Source organism: Notamacropus eugenii, chromosome 4 (assembly GCF_028372415.1).
Source record: "Notamacropus eugenii isolate mMacEug1 chromosome 4, mMacEug1.pri_v2, whole genome shotgun sequence".
In the NCBI taxonomy this organism is placed as follows: Eukaryota; Metazoa; Chordata; class Mammalia; order Diprotodontia; family Macropodidae; genus Notamacropus; species Notamacropus eugenii.
Genome location: NC_092875.1, coordinates 352,625,604 through 352,639,964, shown reverse-complemented (window position 1 = coordinate 352,639,964; position 14,361 = coordinate 352,625,604). Strand labels below are relative to the sequence as shown.

The window sequence follows — 14,361 nt, the reverse complement described above, 5'->3', positions numbered from 1 at the left end:
ACAAGAAGAAAAATACACATGAAATAGGCAAATATTTAACTGGGTGGGGCTGACAAATAAGTGTGATAGGACTTTAGAGAGCAGTTTAAGTGTATTCTGTAATAATCAAAATATATTTTTAAAAGGAGTGGCATCTCTACTAGTTTTTCTCCACTTCAGTTGGATACTCCTGCAGCATGCCTAGAGCATTATCTCTCCACTAAACAAATTTTGTCCTGAATGTGAATACCTCTCTTTCTTAAGGTCACTGTGCTGAACTTAGCCAGTCTGGTCCTTGGAACACACATCCTAAATTAAAAGCTTCTCCAACTTTTGGGGGCTTTCTGGAGCTTGCATTCTTCTAACATAACTTTAGAGGACTAAAGGTCACCCACATACTGACTTTAGCAGAATAGAAACTTTTAATCAGGTAGTTAGCAAGCATTTATTTTGTGCCTACTATGAGTCAGGGGGTCTATGGGGTATACAAGGAGGACTAGAACCTGTGGTGTGAGGACTTGCCAAACCCTTTTCAGGTCTACTCATCTACCTTTGGTATCTACCTGGAACTTAACTCTCATCCGTGGCTTCAAGAAGCTATAGCATGCACAGTGGCCACACCCTAGTCACCCATCCCAGGAGATGGGCTAAATCAGGCTGGAGGTAACTAATGGACCTCAAACCCATTGGTGAGTTAAGGGGTTTCTACCCAAGCATGTGAAGTCTTACATTTAAAGCTAAAGATTTCCTTAGAGGCCATCTCATCCTACCCATCCATATTGCAGATGAGGAAACTGAGGTCTTGGGAAGCCATTTCAGTGAGTCCATATTGCCTCCAGGATCAAATATAAAATCCTCTCTTTGGCCTCTAAGGCCCTCCATAACCTGATCTGACTTAAGAGCTGAAATGCTTTGCATTGTCACATTATCACATTAAATTCCTAATGTACTATATGAGGAATTAGAAATGGTACTAAAGAAAGCAAGTACCAGAATTGCAGCTAGACTACACCAAGAAATATATGTGGGAGGGGGTATATTTTGGAGATCACTGAGGGAGTGATTTTCAAGATGTCTAAAAAAGGGAGATACTAAATATGTCGGAAAAAAATGGATGATATTCATTGACTAACTTACATGCATATTTTCTAATTTTTATAACAGCTTCCTGAGAGTGATCTATATATGTATTGAAGGTATCTTTGATGAAAATTTGAGGATGACATAGGCATAATTGCAGATAATTTTCTATAGCTAATCACATCTTCACAATCACAAAAGTGACTGAAAGGCTCATAAAATACTAACTATATCTACATTGTTTGTTGATCGTAAGAATACACTTGATAAGGCAACACAAAATGCAGCTTTAAAGACTTTCCTCTAAGAAACTGCAATCCAAGATTCTCTGACAGAGGATCGTCTGATCATCATCATCAACCAAGAGACATATTCTCCAAATGTATATGCCACCATCACGGAGGATGTCCTAGGCAGAGTAGGAGTTAAAGAAGAATTCCATATGCTTCTGCTTGTACATAATGTGCTAACTACAATAAGCCATGGAGTCCTAGAGATCTCTCTTAATGAGATCCATAACCACTCAAGAGTTCAGTGTAACTATCTAGAATATCTGCCTACCTAGAAAAAATAAAGTTGATGAAGAATATTTATTGCCAGAACTATAATATACAGTTATATGAATAACCCATTAATTTGATCTGTTAGCATGTATATCTTGGACAGATATTGTAGATAGACAATGATTGTACCTGTAACTGAAAAGGATAACAAGAGGAGGCTGGGGTAGAGTTCTCATGGGTCCTAAATTACCTTTTTTTGGTGGGGGGATAAGGCAATCAGGGTTAGGTGACTTGCCCAGGGTCACACAGATAGTAAGTGTAAAGTGTCTGAGGCTGGATTTGAACTGAGGTCCTCCTGACTCCAGGGCTGGTGCTCTATACACTACACCACCTAGCAGCCCCTCCCCAAGCTACTCTTTAAAATTAAAACTTTCCTTCTTATCACCAATATTTAATACCAGTGCTTTCAGTAACATGATATCATGTCTAATGAAACTTGACCATTTCTGAATTTATGGTAACTTAATGGGTAATAGAGATACTATGATCAGTAAAAGAAGACTATGAAATGTTGCTCGTGTGCAAAAAGTGCAAAACATATCACCCAGGAGATGTAGGATTGGAAAAAGAGAATCATCTAGGGGTTAGTGAGAGCAGTGTAGGTGGTGGACAATAATTAATCATGTCCCTTCTTAGTTAAAAATATCACTTTCTCCACTAAATCCTCAGTTAGTCATTAGTCAGCTCATTAGATCAATCATTCTGTCAAGATATATTGATGAAGCTCCCAATATCAATCAACAAATATTTATTATCTATTATGTGTCACACTAGTAATAGATGCTGGGGATGCAAACACAACACTGAAATAGTCATAGCTTGCAGGGAGATTACGTTACATTTGGAAAGACATCATGTAAACAAATATGTAAATAGGAAATATATCCTAAAAAAAATAAAAGGAAAGTTTAAGGCTAGAAGGGGCTAGAGTGCCATAGCATTTTTTTTTTGGAGACATCATCTCACTATCTTACTCAGACAGGAACTGCAGTAGCCATTCATGGGCCCAATCTCATTGCTGACTGGCCCAGAAGCTTTGACCTGTCCTGTTTATGACTGGGCTAGTTCTCTCCTCCTTAGGCAGCTTGGGAGCTCCTCACACCTGGGGGGTCATGATATTGCTGCCAGAATTGGTGGGCCATCTGATCAGCTTTAGACTTACTGTGGCTCAGAACTTCCAAACTCAAGTGATCAATTAGTCTCAAGATGCTCATTAGTAGGAACTAAGACTTGCAGGCCACCATGACTGACTAATACGTGTTAGTACAGGGATATGCTCCCACATCTCACTTCTAGAACTGTGCAGGAGATGAGTGGAAGAAAGTGGAATTTTTCCTAATTCTGCTTGGAACTGGTGTACTACTCCAGACAAACTGGCCATTAGGTCATTTTAAATTTTTGGAGAATGGACCTGGGCTACTTAGAAACAAAGTAAGGTTGGAAAAGGTAGTGAGTACGGAGTGGGCACACAAAGCATCCATGTGCACGTGGTATTTTTATTATTGTGTGCTACTTTTTCTATGACTCTCAGCTCCATATGCTTTACATAAGATCCCCATTTTTATAGCATTGAGACTGTGCGGGGACGTGTGCGTGTATGTGTGTGTGTGTGTGTGTGTGTGTGTGTGTGTGTGTGTGTGTGTGTGTGTGTGTGTGTGTGTGTTATTTGGTATATGTTAGGAAACAGAATGGAGAATGGATAGAAGGACTGAGATAAACTCATAATTGCCTCTCCAGAATTGTTAATGGTGGGGAAAAGTAGATGTACACATATAAAAAAAGAAAAAGAAAAAGTAGCAAAAGAGCGCACTCCAGGTGTGGAGCTGAGGTGAGGAACAAAGCACCTTTATGTTCAGTGCATTGATATGCCTGCGTGGATCTCAAGAGAAATGGTGACAGTTACATTGCTTTTAAGCAGATAAGGGGCCTTTCTCTGCCTGGCATGAACAGCCTGTTTTTCATAACCTCCTGGAAGCTGCACGCATCTCTGCCACTCTATGTTGCGATGGAGATGATACAGCCAGTTGAGCCTGGTGTTGAGTAAATGTTGGCAGACACACCGACTTTAAATTGATATCAACGTCAAGGTTGCTTTTTCAAGTTTTCCTGGAGGCATTAACACAATAGAGTGGTGCAGGCTTCATGGTACCTGAACCTGAATCAAGCACACATTTTTCTGATGCATATTTAATTTGGTTTTGGCATAAAGTCTTTGTTTTTCTTGGGTTTTACATCATGTATGAGGTTGCATGGATACACTCTAACAAAACATCATCCATAATCAAATGAGACTCACAGAAGAAAGAAATGAATGCCAATTCAGACTAATCTTAGCCATTATGGGAATAGCTATTTGCTGTGAATGATTAGCCCAACATCTGTGTCAACACTTTCAGAGCTGCAGATAGAACCTAATCATGGTGTTCACAATCATATTCCTAGTACCATTCCAGGGAAGAGAAAACCAGCTTCACCTACAAACACAAATCTCTCAACCATGCTTTTCTAAACAAAACAAAATGAGGGGGAAAACAGCCCTTCCCTCCCATTTAGTTATAACAATATCTTGAATGCTAATGTTTCGTGTATGTTTTATCCAAGAATTTTATTTTGCTTATGACACACATTTAGCATGTCCACAATCTGGACCCCTCCTACCTTTTCAATTTTATTTCGTATTATTCTTTCTCATTCTCTCCATTCCAATTAAAATAACCTTTTAAGTTCTACATAACTGTATCTCCTGCCTCCATGTTTTTGTCCTGGTAGCCTCCCCTTTCTGAAATGTGGTTCCTTCTAACCTCTGCCTTTAGAATTTCCCCTTTCTTTGAAGGATGGTTCAGGTACAACCTACTACAATAGGATTTTTCTGATTGTTCCAAAGTGATGGAACTTTTCCCTCTAGAATTTGCCTTTTCTATATTTCTCACATATGATGCCCTTACCTCCTCTCCCTTCTTTGCAGGGGTCTTTCCACATGTCTGGAATGTTCTCCCACCTCTCCCCTAAGCCAAGGTCTCTCTTCCTTTAAATTGCAGATCAAATACCATCTCTTGCATGAAGCCTTTCCTGATCCTGATCCTCAATTGCTAGTACCTTCTCTCCCAAATGTCCCTATATTGCATTACTTTTTTATACACTTGTATTCATTTACTTTATGTGCTGCAAATTTCTTAATGTGTTGAGGGATTGAATCAGTCTTGGAAAAATGCCTACTTGGTGATCTTACTTCTAGAAGTGCCTGGGCCTGGCACTCTGTTTCAGAGCATACACGGTTATTCTAATTACTATATATCCAACCCACTAACCACAGGATAAAGAAATGGATTTCTGATTTGTTGCTGAGTTCCAACTCAGAATGCATTCAAAAGGCAATCAGCAACCAAAGTGAGGGTCTCTTTCTGTCTCTGTCTCTTTGTCTCTGTCTTTCTCTCTTTTCCTCCTTCCTGCCTGCCTCTTCCGCGCGGTTGCATTTGAATGAGGGGACCAAAACTGCTGTAAAACCTCTGGGCGGGGAGAGTGAGAGAGAGAGCTAGCATCAGTAGTCTACTCTCCCCACAGAGATGGATATGAAATCATGATCACATGACCCTTGGCCTTTCTCCTCACTCTTTTTCTGACTTAAGTGAAGGAGATTGGAGATGAAGTGAACTAGGCTGTGGTCTTGGGAACTTCAAATAGACAAGAGAATCACTAGAAATCCAGACAAGGGAATTTTTTCCATATCTGTTGCCAGTACAGTCCTGAAGAGATACCTGAAGGACTGAACCTAGCAGTTAATCGGACGTAGTCATCAAAATGTTATTTTCTGGAGCAACTTTCTCTGTCGTTTATGCTGTATTTGGAAATAATTTGGAGTGTTCAAGAAGGACTAGTACTTGTGGTATGAAGACTTGCTAAGCCCTTTTCAGGGTTCTCAGCAACCTTTGGTGTCTACCTGGCACTCAACTCTTACCTGTGCATCCAAGAAGCTGTAGCATGCACAATGCCCACACCCTGGTAAAACATCTTGCCACAAGAGCCAGCTAGGCACATTTGCTCACTCATTCTGTCTTGCTCTCTGCTGCCTTTCCTTCTCTCTCCTTCCTTCTCTCCTCCTCTCTTTCCCTTTCCCTCCCACAGTTGACCAGGCACTTCAGGCAATCGACAGCATTCTGCACTCATCTTCTTGGTGCTGGGGATTTGAAGGCAGAATCACTGAACAGAGTCTGGACCTCTCCACATATGAGCCTCAGGTGCAGTCCATTTTTTTAGGATCCCTGCCGAGTATCTGTCTAAAGAACTGGGCCCCATTTTATCTGTCAGATAAGATCATCCTGAAGTTGGCCACAACTTGTTAAGAGATACAGTGAGGAAGCCAGCTAGTCTGTTTTGAAGATATATTGGCCAGAACGAGACACAACTGTGCATCACCATGCCCAAGTTTTACTGTGATTACTGTGATACATGCCTCACTCATGATTCTCCGTCCGTGAGGAAAACACGCTGCAGCAGGAAGAAACACAAAAAGAACGTGAGAGACTACCATCAGAAATGGATGGAAGAACAAGCCCAGAGCCTGACTGATAAAACTACCACTGCATTCAAGCAAGGAAGAATTCCTCCCAACCTGTTCTCCGCTCCTCTGCTAGGAGGGCCTATGATCCCACCTCCTCACCCTAGCATGATGGGCCCCCTCCTCCTGGAATGATGCCTATGTAGCCACCTCCTGGCGTGAGGATGCCCATGGGAGGCTGTATGCCTATGATGCCTGACTCTCCAATGATGAGGCCCCTTCCTCATCCCATGATGATGCCCGCTCACCCAGCAATGCCTAGACCAGACAGATACAATGGAGACAATTTAAAGAAACCCATTTCTCAGTTTTCTATTCTTTGTTCTATTTCACCAGAATATCATGGTGCTGGGTCTCAGACATTGGTTTTTTCCCACTTCCCCTTTTAAAATGTGGTACTCTTTTACATCACTGCCACTTTCCCATGATCTCCCCCTCCCCCATTGCATCTCTCCTTTCCCTGTGATAAATAAGCACAGTGAAAAAAAAAAGTCAACATTTTTGGATGTGTCTAAAAAAAAATATCTTGGCAGATGGGCTAAACTAGGTTGAGGATAATTGATAGACCTCGAACTCATCAGTGAGTTAAGGGGATGTCTACCTCAATCATGTGAAGACTTCCCCTAGCAGAATGAACAGATGAGAAAAATTTGTTCCAAAGGCCATGAAGGTGCTTGAAGCAGGTGCTGCAGAGAGCATAGAGCTTGGTCAGACACCCAATATGCCATGGTTATCCACTACAACCTAGGCCATCACCAGTTGTCTTCACTTGTTCCTTGCCACTGGGCTTGGATGACCCTGGAAGAGAGAGTAAAACTGACAACTTTGCATAACTGTGTCTCTCTTGAATCTAATTCACTCACAAGTTAAGACATCACCCCTGTGATGTCACTGGTCCTCCTTAAAAAATGAAATATAAAACAAACAACACAAACAAAAACATTTGAAATACAACTTAGTGAGTGCAAATTCTTTGTAGCAACTACTTTAATTTTGAGCCCACTCTCTTCAGGTAATGCAGTGGTATAAGAATGTACTTCTAGGTGTTGAGTGCAGAGATTGTTTGCACTTCTTACTGAATCTGCTCAGTAAACATCCTTTATGACAGATCATAATTGATTAAATGATCTCTGGGTCAATCAATAATGTAAGAAAGAGGCTAAATACAGCTGGCATTTGATATAAGGGAGAATAGACTGAAACAAGGGCTTGAAGGATGCCCCTAACCCCTCAAAGGCTAAGTTGGGCATCTGTGTTCTGGGGACTCAACTCCTCCACCAGTGGGAGCTGAATGGTCATCTCAGAGCTTAGTCTCCATGTACTTTTCTCTCCTATTAGGATGTAAGTTCCTTTGGAGTTGTTCATTTATTTCAGTTGTGTCCAACTCTTCATGACACCATTGGGGGCTTTCTTGGCAAAGACATTGGAGTGGTTTGCCATTACCTAATTCTTTCTACTTGCCTCCCCAGCATCTAGAACAGTACCCAACATATAGAAGTCACATCAAAGTGTTTGTTTATGAATTATATTTGTTTAGACCATATTTGGTTGTTAATTCCTTATGTACTTTTTTATATTTTGCGTTCTTCCCATCTCCCCTAAAGGCAGGGGTCATTTTCATTTTTCCTTTGTATCCTCTGAGCTTAGAACAACATCTTGTACATAGCAGGTGTTTAATAAATATTCCCTGAAGTTAAGTGAATAGTAGGATGGCCACTTATACCTTGTCCACTGAATTGAGGTCTCAACTTTCTCCCCACCGTAAGCAGATCAGAAAGATCTACAACCCCACTATGTATGGTTACTTTGTCAGCCCACCCTTGTGAAACAGCGCACCTTTTTGGAGAAAATGAAAACTGACTTCCTTGAAGATATATGAGGCATCTATTCTCTTTCAGTTTTAATTTTTCTAATTAATTTTTATCAAATTAGCAAGCAACATTTCCTCTCTTCTCCTTGGGGGGGGGGGTGCGGGTGTCAAAATTCTAAGAGAGTGTTTTATTTGAGCAAATGTGAATACTTTCTAACATAGTATGACCTTTGGACTTAACCTCTATATAGAGGCTTCTAGTTTCTTCATCTGTAAAAGAGGGCATTAGACTAGATGTCTTTTGATGTGCGTTACAGTTCTAGATTTATTCTCCTCTGATAAGTAAAAATATAAAAGAAGTTTCAACATCTGTCCTCACAGCTGCACCGGATGTAAATAAAGCTTTTCATTGTTTATCGAGTAGAATCTATTTCTACAGAAAATCACAAACTTAAAATTGCCTGGGAAATCAAATGTCTGAACATGCAATCTGGTTGCACTTGGAAGACTATATAGCATTAGCTTCAGGATCAAAATGTCTTTTATGAACTAAGCTTTCAATTTATCCTTCAGGTTATTTTTTTATTAGCCATATATTCTGTTTATCTTTGATACCAGTTTTATTGGCTGGCTGCAAAGTGGAAGTGGAAGGAAGGCACCAAGAAATGAGAGCTGCCAACATTTGGAGGACTGACAGATTTTCTAAAATGTTAAGACAGTTAGAGGATACAGAGAATTAATATAGAGAATAGAGTTCCTAATCTGTTTCAGAGGTTAGGTACTTCCTTTTCTTCTCCTTTTTTCTTTCCTGTACTGGAGAACTCATTGCAAATTAGCAATCTTAATTAAGTCAGTATCATTTGGAAGTATCCACTTTTGTTGGAATAAGAGATCTCTCTCTATTTTCGCAGGTGCATCCTCTGTGGAGACGATAGGTTTGCATGAGCCATTCAAGGAAGACCAATATGAAAACTCTCCATTTGCTAGCTCAACGCTTTTTAACTTGGAGTTTTTTCTTTCCTTTCTTTTCCTTCTTTTTTTTTTTTTTAATATGTGTTTAATGAATTGAGGTTTCAGGTCAAGTGAGTTTTTAAAAATGTCTTTCCCTATTGAATTTGGTAGCTTCTTAAAATGCCTAAGCTGTTCTGAAAGAGAGAGGCTAATGAAAAAAAGAGCAGCCCAAGGTTATTTGAGGGCTCAGATTCCAGCGGAATCTTTAAATTAATAATGTTGATTGGATTATATCCAAGTTAAGATTAGATCTTACTCTGGAAAAGAAGTTTTATCTTTACTTTTCCTCATGTCTGTATTTTTACTTTGTGAAGGTTCAATCACAAGGCAAGATATCAGGCAGCAAAATGGGGAAAAACAACTAAAACATACCAAGAAAAAAATCTATAAAATGTTATTAGATTGTGAGTGTCCTTTTTCCTCTTACTTCTCCCCCTCCTGACAAAGCATCAGCCATGACCTAATTCATTATATGTCCAATTGGATTTGTGATCAACTCCCATTCCACAAATTTCAAATGGTTTTTGGTCTAGCCCTCTATAAACTCCATTAGATTTTCCCCACTTGTCTACATGAGAAATCTCAAATTTTTTTTTTTTTGCTGACACTTGCAAATCTAACCAGGAAAACCATTTTTTACCTTGACTGAGAAGTCAACCTGACTGTCAAGAGAAACTATCCCTTTCCCTTCACAAAGCTGGTAAAATTCTGAGACTATCATGCAAACTTTTTCATGACTTTAAAAGCTCCAAATTCTTATCTTGGATGGAGTCCTATGTCATTGCAGATTCCAGTTGGCCCTGAATTTTTGCTTCTGTCTTGATAACCAAACCAAGTTTCAAACAGCAACCAAATTCAGTACAGGATATATCAATCTAGCCATTTACCTAAAAAACTAACAATCATTTATTAAGCACTTACTATATTTGAGGATCTGTTCTAGGCACTGGATATATTTAGTAATAAACCAATCCCTGACCTTGAGGAACTCATGTTTTATAGGGTACTTAAACTAGTACACCTAAAAATTCATATTTGTTGTGTTTTTTTTATTTTGGAGAGAGAAACACTGGGAGCTGGAGGAACCAAGAAAGGTCTCATATAGGAGGTGATATTTGAGGAGAGCTTTTATGGCAACTAGGGATTCTAAGAGGTAGAAGTGAGAAAGAACAGTGTTTGAGGGATGGAGGATGGTTTATGTAAAAACCCAAAGGTAGGAATTAGAATATTGATTGATTTTCTTGTCAAGGTTTGTCTGCCTCCAACCTCTTTGGCTGTTGAATAGGATTGAACGAAAGAGTGACTAGTCTAATTGGGATAGAAAGAATAAGTGACTATATAAATAGACTTTTAGTCTATTGGTCATTAGCTTCAGGCACACTAGACTTCTGTATCTCCATATCTTCCCACTCCTCCAACTCAAGAATTTTTTTCTCTTGAAAATGTTATTTCTGACATATTGGTGGAAGCTATCAAAATAAAACATAGCTTTTTTTTTTTAAACTAAAACTTTTGAGTCAGTTCTGCAGACACAGCCGAAAATAAGCACTCCTATCTTGGCCCCCAAATCCACTATACCATAAGTGAAATTTTCATTAAGCTTCAGCCTGCTCTGAGGAAACAATAAATGCCATGTCAACCCAACTGAGATAGCAATAAAGCTAAGCTGACCCTTGCTGGGCTGGTTACAAAAATTATTGAAATCACTGGAACACTTTTCCAATGGGACTCTTTTTCTAGGGTACAGCAATGATGGGAAATAGAAGTGTTAATCCTAGGAACTTGAAAATGAATTAAAACCACCTCCGCAAACTAGACTCACTTGCCCATAATCAGGAAGAACTGTAATAGAAATTTCACACTTTCCATTAGAAAACTCATCTTGGTAGCACTGACAGCTCTCAATAGTTGATTTCAGTTACCCTAAAATGAGTAATTGACTTAAAATTTCTGGTTACTGACTCCATCTTTGGACCAAGCTCCTGAAAGTTTAAATTGATTTAAAATGATTTAAAATGCAGCTTAGTTCAGTGAGCCCTTAGGATTAGAAACTCCTGTGTACATGGCATAGAGCAGTTCTATTTTTTCCCTTTTTACCTATCCCTTAGAAACCAATTGGTTTTGAGTTGAATCCTTACCATATAACCTAATTCCCGTGTGGCCTCACTCTCTACTTAGGCAAAGAGATTCTAAGGGTACCATGTAGGAAAAGAATATGCAGAAGTATAAAGAGAGAGAAGAATTCCATCCTTATCAAAGGGATTTAATTTTCATGTATCCAATAAGAACACAATATTACTACAAAGAAGGAGGTAGGAGGAGGAAGGAGGAAGAACTCTTTTTGGAAACTATATCCCCTTCACATTTGAATCCTTTTTCCTTACAAATTTTCATTTAAATATAAAAAGGTAAATTTTCAGGAGTTAATTTCAGTCTTGTAAACTGGATTTTCCTTTTCCCAATCACTTATTTTGCTATCATATAGGTATAGCTCTGTCTCTCCTCAATATTGGAATATAAGATGCTTTACTTACTTAATAGAATCTTCTGGATGTGGTATGTGCCTGACCTGAACAGATATGGATGTTTATTTTGACATCTGGTATCCAGAAATCTCAGAGGATTTGATTATCTTGTGATAATCTGTGATATCTGACTCCTTGTTCAAGACAGATGGGGGACTCCTGATAAAGCATTTTTCAGAATTTCCTAATGGCATCTGAAATGATAAAAAGTTAAGGTAAACGGAGCAAAAGTTTAACCAAACTTTTTCAGTTTTATCCGCTGTCTGCAGTGTCAAAATAAAGAAGTTTGTAAGACTTTAATTTGACTTGAAAAATTAGTCAATTTTTATTTAATCTGAGCTTTTCCTTACTATATAAATGAAAGATTTTGGGAGGTGGGGTGGATGCTATTTTCCATTGATTATGTGATGAAAACCATAGTATTTCCATGAGGAAATATATCTTCCACTCCCCCTATCACTATCACCACTGTGCACTGAAATTTCTGCTTTGAATCTGCCTTCTTTTGTATTAGCAGGAATGTAGGTTACTACTGTAAATTTTCAATGCCAAGCATTCCTGTATTTGTAGTGATAATGTGATTACAAAGTTTATGTTGTAGATCTCTGTTTATTTAGCCCTTTTCCCACTAATATTTACAAAACTACTTACTCATAGCATCTCAGGGGACCATGATGGTGGAAAAGGGATGTTTGCATGTACAAACTGAAATCTTGGAAGAATTTTCTAAGAGGGCTGAATTTTTTCCGCTCAAGGACACACCATCTCATTAAACTCATCCTGAAGATGCCTAAATATTTTGTATGTTGCTTAGTTTAGCAATTGCTACTTATTAGCTATTTAAAGACTAATGAATGTATAACTTGTTTCCTAAAGTCATAAGTATAGCCCATTCCTATCACTTGTTTTGCTTTGTCTCTCTGTCTTTCTGTCTCTCCCACTCCCTCTCTTCCATTTGTTCCTCTTCCACACCATCCTCTTGTCCCTCTCCCTCCTCTTTAATCCTCAGGCAAGGGTAAGGGTTCTAGTAAATGTTTAACAACCTACTCTCTGGAAAAAATGTAGTGTCACAGACTTTAATTTTAATCTACATTATTAACATTTCTACATCACTTAATGAGCAAAAGAATATTGTTTTGTTTGTAGCATTTGCCTTTTTCTGAGATGTAAATATGTTCACATTGAAAAATTAACAGCTGGCTCCTGGGAACCAATTTAAGCTGGCTCCAACACATCCCTGTTAGGACAGTTTTCTCTCTAATTTTTTCTTCTTCAGTATTTATCATTCTGTGATACAGATACATATTCTTTTATTACTTTGTGACATAGTTACTGTCCCACACCTCCATCTCTCTTTGATTCCTTCTCTGTCTCTTGCTCTCTCACACACATGTATATTTGCACACTTTCTCACAATTTCTTTCTAGCAACATACAATTACCTATAACCTACTGCAGCTGGTTAGAGTGGATCATACTTTGGCATGTTCACTTTGCTCATACTTGTAGATATGGGTAGACTGACTGCGTAGCAGGAGTTAAGAACTGCTGCTCAGTCTTACCACTGAGTGTGGACCAAATATTTTATTTGCGGTCATAATTTAGGGATAGTCATGGCATTTCATATACTTGATTACAAATATATAGTATATTAAAAACACACAAATATGTATATCTATGTATGTGTGTATGTATGTCTACACACAGTGAGATGGTAGAAGTTCATTCTAGGCAGAGATCTAGCTTGGGGCAGGATGTTAGTCAATGCAATCTTCTATATGAAACCTTTTCTGATCTCCCTAAGCACTAGAGCTTCCCCTCCCAAACTTCCTTGTAGTTAACTTCTTTGTATATATTTGTATTTATTCACTTTATATTTAAAGCATTTTCTATTTATACCTTTACTTGTTTCCCCATTAGAATGTAAGCTCTTTGTGAGGAGATATCATTTCTTTTTTTTTTTTTGTACTTGTCTCCCCAGGCACTAAATAAAATATTAGGTAGATGGATTTGAAGGCATGAAAAATAGTAGATAGAATAAGAATGAAGGATGGTTTGGCTGGAACATAGGCTGTGTGTAAGGGACATAATTTGTTAAGGTATAAGCTTTCTTGGGATGCTAGGGAAAAGGCTCTGCCTTCAGAATTTCTCCTGCTAATCAGAGAATCCCTTGACCCAAGCAACTTGCTGACATTTTATGGTAATTATGGAAGAGAAGACAAAACTTGCATAGGAAAATGAAAGAAAGGTACTTAGCTTAAGTTTAGCATTTTAGTGTAGCAGTGCTAATAAAAATAAATCTAGTAGGCTGAAGCTCGAGAACATTCAGTTCTAGGACTAGAGTTTTAGCACAATGTCATTGAGATCATATTTGATCATAACGAAAGAGATGTGTTCTACTGGTTTCTCTTTGTGCAGCAGAGTATTTACCAGGGAAAAATAACAGTCACATAAAGTGAATTTCTCCTTGTAACCTCAAGTCATTGAAAAACAGTGTGGCATATCGTAAATAGGGTGATGGATTTGGCAATAGGAAGACCTGAGCTCAAATCCTGATTCAAATGCTTACTAGCTCTGTTATTTCTAGGCAAGTCATTTAATTTCTCTGTGCCTCAGTTTCCTCATCTATAAGATGAGGTTAGATTTCATGGTCCCTAAGGTTCCTTCTACTTCTAAATTTATGATTTTATGATTCATTATTTTCTGACTTCTTCCCCCTCTCACTTGATAGTATATTACTCTCTTTCAACAGTATTTAAAGGAGCAAGTTTACTTGTGCTCCCAAAGACCTACATTTCTTGCCTAAATACATTGGCTGCAGTCATACTGCACAGGAGTG

General features: G+C 38.6%; 1 long non-coding RNA gene and 1 pseudogene across 1 annotated transcript in view; one reads left to right on the top strand and one right to left on the bottom strand.

The window, feature by feature from the left end:
* Positions 1-14,361, bottom strand: part of LOC140501584 (uncharacterized) — a 46,739-nt gene that overhangs the window by 20,619 nt on the left and 11,759 nt on the right. The window lies entirely within an intron of this gene.
* LOC140498756 (U1 small nuclear ribonucleoprotein C-like) lies at positions 5,947-6,566 on the top strand (annotated as a pseudogene).